This window comes from Garra rufa, chromosome 7 (genome assembly GCF_049309525.1).
Source record: "Garra rufa chromosome 7, GarRuf1.0, whole genome shotgun sequence".
Lineage (NCBI taxonomy): Eukaryota > Metazoa > Chordata > Actinopteri > Cypriniformes > Cyprinidae > Garra > Garra rufa.
Genome location: NC_133367.1, coordinates 22,936,475 through 22,942,693, shown reverse-complemented (window position 1 = coordinate 22,942,693; position 6,219 = coordinate 22,936,475). Strand labels below are relative to the sequence as shown.

General features: G+C 36.9%; 1 long non-coding RNA gene across 1 annotated transcript; it reads right to left on the bottom strand.

Moving 5' to 3' along the window:
• Window positions 1-3,112: 3,112 nt before the first annotated feature.
• LOC141338263 (uncharacterized) lies at window positions 3,113-5,291 on the bottom strand. The gene is made up of 4 exons (XR_012355803.1): window positions 5,210-5,291; window positions 4,484-4,553; window positions 3,873-3,970; window positions 3,113-3,388 (listed from the first exon to the last, which is right to left on the bottom strand). It is a non-coding gene; the product is annotated as an uncharacterized lncRNA (long non-coding RNA).
• Window positions 5,292-6,219: the final 928 nt, after the last annotated feature.

Genomic DNA, 6,219 nt, shown 5'->3' with positions numbered 1-6,219 from the left:
TTCTCAATAATCAATAGAAACCTTTATTGGCTATTACAGCAATCAAATGCTTCCTATAATTGCTTTTTGCCAGCTTTTTGCATGTCTCCACTGGTATTATTGCCCATTCATCTTCAGCGATAAGCTCCAACTCTTTCAGGTTGGAGGGTCTCTTTGCCATCACCCTGATCTTTAGCTCCCTCCACAGATTCTCAATTGGATTTAAGTCAGGACTCTGGCTGGGCCACTGCAAAACATTAATGTTTTTGTCTGCTAACCATTTCTTCACCACTTTTCTGTGTGTTTTGGGTCGTTGTCCACTGGTGCCCAAGGCCAGCCTGAATGTTGTTGAGAATTTTGATGTATTGCTCCTTTTTTATGGTGCCGTTTACTGTAATTAAGTTCCCTGGTCCAACGGTTAAAAAACACCCCCAAAACATTAGGTTCCCACCACCGTGTTTGACAGTGGGGATGGTGTTCTTAGGGATGCAGGCTTCTTCTTTTTTACGCCAAATGAAGGCTACATCATTGTGGCCAAACAATTCAATTTTTGTTTCATCTGACCATAAAACAGAAGACAAGAAGTCTTCTTTGTCCAGATGAGCATTTGCAAAGGTCAAGCGGGCTTTTGTGTGCCTTATCTGGAGAGGTGGTGTCCTCCTTGGTCTGCATCTGTGGAATCCAGTGGTGTGCATTGTCCGTTGAACTGTCTGCCTTGAGATGTTGCCACCAGCAGAGCCCAGATTCATCAGGATGGCCTTGGTGGTGATCCTTGGATTCTTTTTTACCTCTCTCACTATCCTCCTGGATTTTTTAATAATACTTTGCACTTTGTAAATATTTTAGCCCTTCCCCTTTACACTTTGTTTCAAGGGACAAGGGGAAGGGGCAAGGGTAGGCGGAGGGGTAGAAAATAGAATTGGGATTGGGCCTTAATGTGAAATGTCCACTGAGTGGCGCTAAAAGAGTTTCTTTTTCACGGGATTCATACCCAAGGATTCCATATCCTAATTTCAATTCTGTGCCGGCTGAGCTACCAAGTAAGTTTGTTACATCTGGAAAGTGAAACATATAAGGTTGTGTCTATAAGGGATACTAACAATAACAATAAATTACATTTTCTACCTATTAGATTGTGTTTTATTAATGTCTACACGTCTACACCTACCCCAACCCTAAACTTATCCCTTACAATAATGCAAAAACAGGAATTATTGAGCTGCAATCATAACTGTGTACGAAAACGATTATAAGTGCTCACTGTTTTACCGCCTAGCATTTATTTCTGTTGGAAACTGCAGTGATATGTACTTATTAATATGCATTTTGCATCATGCGAAAAAGTAGGTATATTTTTTTATGTTAAAATCGACCTAGATGTAGAAAGTAACAATGAGTGATAATAGTTTGGATGTGAAATATAATAAACACTTAAAACAATGTAAACCTTATGGTTGAAATATATAATGTCTTAATATTACTCACAAAAATTCATATGGACAACTTTAAACGCAATTTTCTCAATATTTTGATTTTTTGCACCCTCAGATTCTAGATTTTCAAATACCTGTATCTCGGCCAAATATTGTCCTATCCTAACAAACCACACATCAACGGAAAGCTTATTTATTCAGTCAAAAAGGGTCGAAAATGTACTCTTATGGCTGGTTTTGTGGTCTAGGGTCACATATTGAATTCTTTTAAACTTGGCTTAAAAACTTGAAACTAAAGAACTATTTGTAGCATTTGCCTGCAGTAAAGATTAAAATAAATGTGAAGCTACCGAATCTCTGACAGCGATGACGAAAATGCATTTTTACTGGGATTTTTTTTTTTTCTATTTACCTTTCTCGTTGTAATGCCAAGCCAGCAGAGGGAGCCATCACCCGAATACTGACTGAGCGCTCCCTCTGCTGCTTCTACTTTCACTTCCTGTTTGGAACTATTTAAGCTGTGACCATGTGCTTGCCAGTATACCTGCCTTACCGAGCGTTTTCTACATTATTCTGATAGTCTGCCTGTGTATGATTCTGCTTCGTTTCCTGATTATTGATTTCACAGATTACCCCATTTGGATTGTTTGCCTGATTAGACTGTTTTCAAGGTTTGACTTCTCTGCCTGGTTTATCACTTACGTTTATTGGATCATCCTCTGGATTGTTGCAAGATTGGACTGTTTTACTGTTTTCGACCCTCTGCCTGCTTTCACGTGTTTGATATCTGTTGTGTTCAATAAACTTCCGCAAATGGATTCTAACGCCGCTTCAGCGTCTTCCTCACACTCGTCTAGCATTTTAAGCCATGAGGTAAACAAGTTTTAAAAGTGGAAATAAGTTAGAAAAAGATTAGAAACACACACAAAATCCTCTCAAAGAAGTACCAAACTCATCAAAAAATGCAAATGCTTTTCAGCTTTTTTCATAAGAGCATAGATTCTCATGCTGCCTATTCAAACGTGCTATAATTATCAAAGTACACAGGGTGGTGATCACTCCTGTTGTATTTAGACAGAAATCTGAAACCTGTTGTTGCGCAATGTTACGTTTGTACCTGTTTGCTTCCTTCCCAGATTCTGAATGCACAAATCAGTATTAATAATTCAGACTGACAGGATCGGCTGACCAATCGCAGGCACCAGAGGAATGAAAGTAATATTGTGGAAAAAAACTTACCTGTTTGTGAGACTATTATCACCTGTATGAGTAAGTTTAAAACACTTTTTTTACTCTGCTGTTGTATTACCTGCACTCAAAAAAATAAATTGTTCAATGAACATGATTTAATCGTAGCACCCAAAACGCATCTAAACCAATCTAATAAACTTGGAAAGGTTTGAATATGTTATATGAATGTGATTTAAACTTGTAGATTTAACATTGTTTTACCATGTCAGTGTAGCTTCTTTCCAACGAATTGAATCAAAATGTTTGAATCGTGTTAGTCAAATATGTCAGTAAAAGCACTTCAATTCAACAAAATTCTGCCTTGTTACATCTACTAGTTAATGTCTTGTTCATGTATAGTTTGGGTACTTTAATTAATACCCATCTTGTTGTTTCAATTAGATTTGTTTTAAGTGAAAGAACTAAGAACCAAAACATTACATCTACAGAAAAACCACATAAAACATGCAAACAATTAAATATTTTTATTTTTTCATTCAGTTTTAACATACACATACAAATAAGTTTAAACTGCTTTCTTCACTTTAAGTCTCCAATTTGAGTGTTTGTAAAACAGGATTCAAACAGCATATCAGTCCAAATAACAGCACAAGCCTGACTTCCACACCTTCAGTTAGGACACCAATGTCCTGTGGGTCATTGTTAGGAAGCGTTCCCTCCTTCAGTATGACATACACTCCCATCACAGTTTGCTCCATGGTACATTTTGACTCGATGTCTGAATCCTGTGAGGAGAAACACATAAAAGATCACAAACAAAAATAATTATTACAAGAATTGCTTATACACTTATTGGCCACTTTATTAATGACACCTTTAAAGTAAACTTAAATCCAATACAGGAGCTCTGATGTGAATCAGAGGTTATAATTTTTAAGTTGAAACTGTCAGAAAAGTGATAATTCTTCTCTGTTTATTATTGAGGTCACAGTGGGTGCTGGTGTGTTATTGCAGTGCATTATATTAAAAAAAGTTATAATTTATCTGGCAACCATATTTAAAATTACTTAGGCGGCTAAAACATTATAACCACCATAGAATATAAAGCACTCCAATGAAAAAAAAAAACATGCAAGTATAGTTTTCTGTCCAGGTCAATTATTTGACAAAGTTAAGTGTTCTCTCATGTCACATTTTTGTTGTAGCAAACAGGGAAAAACATGACCCAAGTACAGAATGGCTTTTGAAATTATTTTCTCATCAACTCACCAAATACGCCTTGACTAGTTTTTCAGGGTCTTCATTCAAGTAGATGCACAGAGACTTGATAACACAGGCTTCTCTGGTATGGTATGTACAGTGTCAACCTGTAGGGAGGAGACAAGATTACATCAACTTCAGCGGCGGCACAGCTTAAGAGTACTGAACGTGTTACTGTCTGTGTAGAATGTAACGGGTGAACTCTATACACATGGGTTTTAAGTCCTGCCCATGTCTTCAATGTGCATGCAAAATTTCAACCTTAACACCAAACCTGTCCCTAACCTTACCCATATCCCACCTTAATAAAAGCAAGTGTTTTGCAATACAATGACCACAATAAGTACATTGTACTTATTTTATACTGCAAGTACATAGTAGTGAAGGCCACCTAATATAAAGTGTGACCCAAATTTTATTAAAGGTTTTATTCCACTTCAAATGTTGACTGCTGTACACAAACATAATGACTGCTGCTTCCAAAGCAATGTTTAGTTTATAATGCTTAAGTAATTTGTACCTACAACTTGTCACTGAAAGAGAATGAAAAGAAAAGTTCAGTATTCAAGGATAGTTAGTTATACATTAGCATATGTGAGTGTTAAAAAAAAACTACTTACCATGTAAAGCTGAGGTTCACACCAGAAGAGCATGGGGACAGCTATATGTTGTGATGTATTTTTTTTTCTGCTGTGAAAAACAAAACAAACAAAGTGTATACAAGTTATATACTATATTTCCCGAATAAAACCATGCAAACCTATTCAATCATAACTTTAACTGCAATTTGTTAGGACATTTAATATATATGGTCGACTGCATTATAGATTTTACTTGACAATTTTTTGCAAACTGTATTCAATAAACTGGGTAGCAATATGTAACATTTTGGAACTCAAGAAAAACATACAAAAACAGCTCTATAAACGTTAGCTAGACTGAAAAGAGCGATGAGAAGTGCACACTGATTCAACAGAGGACAAGTTACGTAAAAGTAAAGCGTATAAATAGCATTACGCTAACTACATTAACTTAGAAACAGAAAAAAAAACGAGTGCATAGTGTGTTCGACTGTGCATACTTTCCTCCAGTTTTCCTCTCCCAATGTTGGGGTAGACTTCAGGTTTAACGTAGGTTATGTAGTTAATAGTTAGGCGTGGTTAGCATTAAATTGTGACAGAAATGCACAAATTGTAGCGCATATATTAACGTTAAGGTGAAACTTGTATCGACAAAAACAACGGAATTTACATAAACCTACTTTGAAACATCGCTACAGTGTCTAATTACTTATTATCCCATGTTACTAAGTGCAAACTGGTACATTATATCAATAAAGTACTTACCCTCAATATCAAGGATGAAGAACGTTTAAATGCAGCAGTTCAAACCGCTGGCGCTCACACAACTCCTCTTCTTCCAGCCGTGTGTACCCACGTGATTCCGTCGCAGTGCTGAGCATGCGCAGTGACTCATCAGAGAGAGTTGTTGATATGAAGCGACTCAGGCTCATTGAATCAACAAGCGCTGATCTAATTCATTTGATTATTTCTTAATTTAGTTACAACTAACAAGAATCAATCATTTAACATAAGTAAACTCGTTATAATCGTATTAATCAGACATATTTGTATTTTGCAAATCAAATAAGTGGCTAGTTGACTTTTTTGAGTGTGTACTGAAGAAATTTTCATTGAAGGGAATCTGTCTAATTATCCTGCCTTGCGGAAGAAACTATAGACATTTTCTTAAACTGTACAAGAGGAATTACTTGAGACAGAATTCCTATGGCTTCGAAGATGCAACTTAAAACTTTTTTTAAAGCAGCTGTCAAGCTGATGTCCAAGAAAAATGCCATCACCTCTGTTCCGTTGAGCTTTATGATGCTGGGTTTGCAGGCGTTGATTGCAGTCCAGTTTGCATGTCCATGCAAAGTTAAGTGGAACGCACTTATATCACTTTTCGTCTTCGTTGTACCTGCTCTCTTTGCTTTTGTCATAATGTTCATGCTTTTGAGACCTTGTAAATATAAATGGGGCTGTTCACAAAGTCAGACCAGCGGTGGAAGAACGCAAAGTCGGGACAACAATGAAGCCTCTCACGAAAAAGACAAAAGTGAAATATATAGGTCTGAAGACACAAGGCAGAGTTTTGAGACAGTTTTGATGGCCTGTCTGATTCCACCGATTGTGTGGACCTGTATATTTTTCATTGATGGAGATTATCTTGCATGTGGATTCACAGACTGGAATGGACAGTACGCCTGTGATAAGGACCTGCATCCAGTTTGTTTGAACTGGTGCAAACCTACTGATTTAAACCAAGGTGGAAATGAGACCAAACTATATGAACGGAC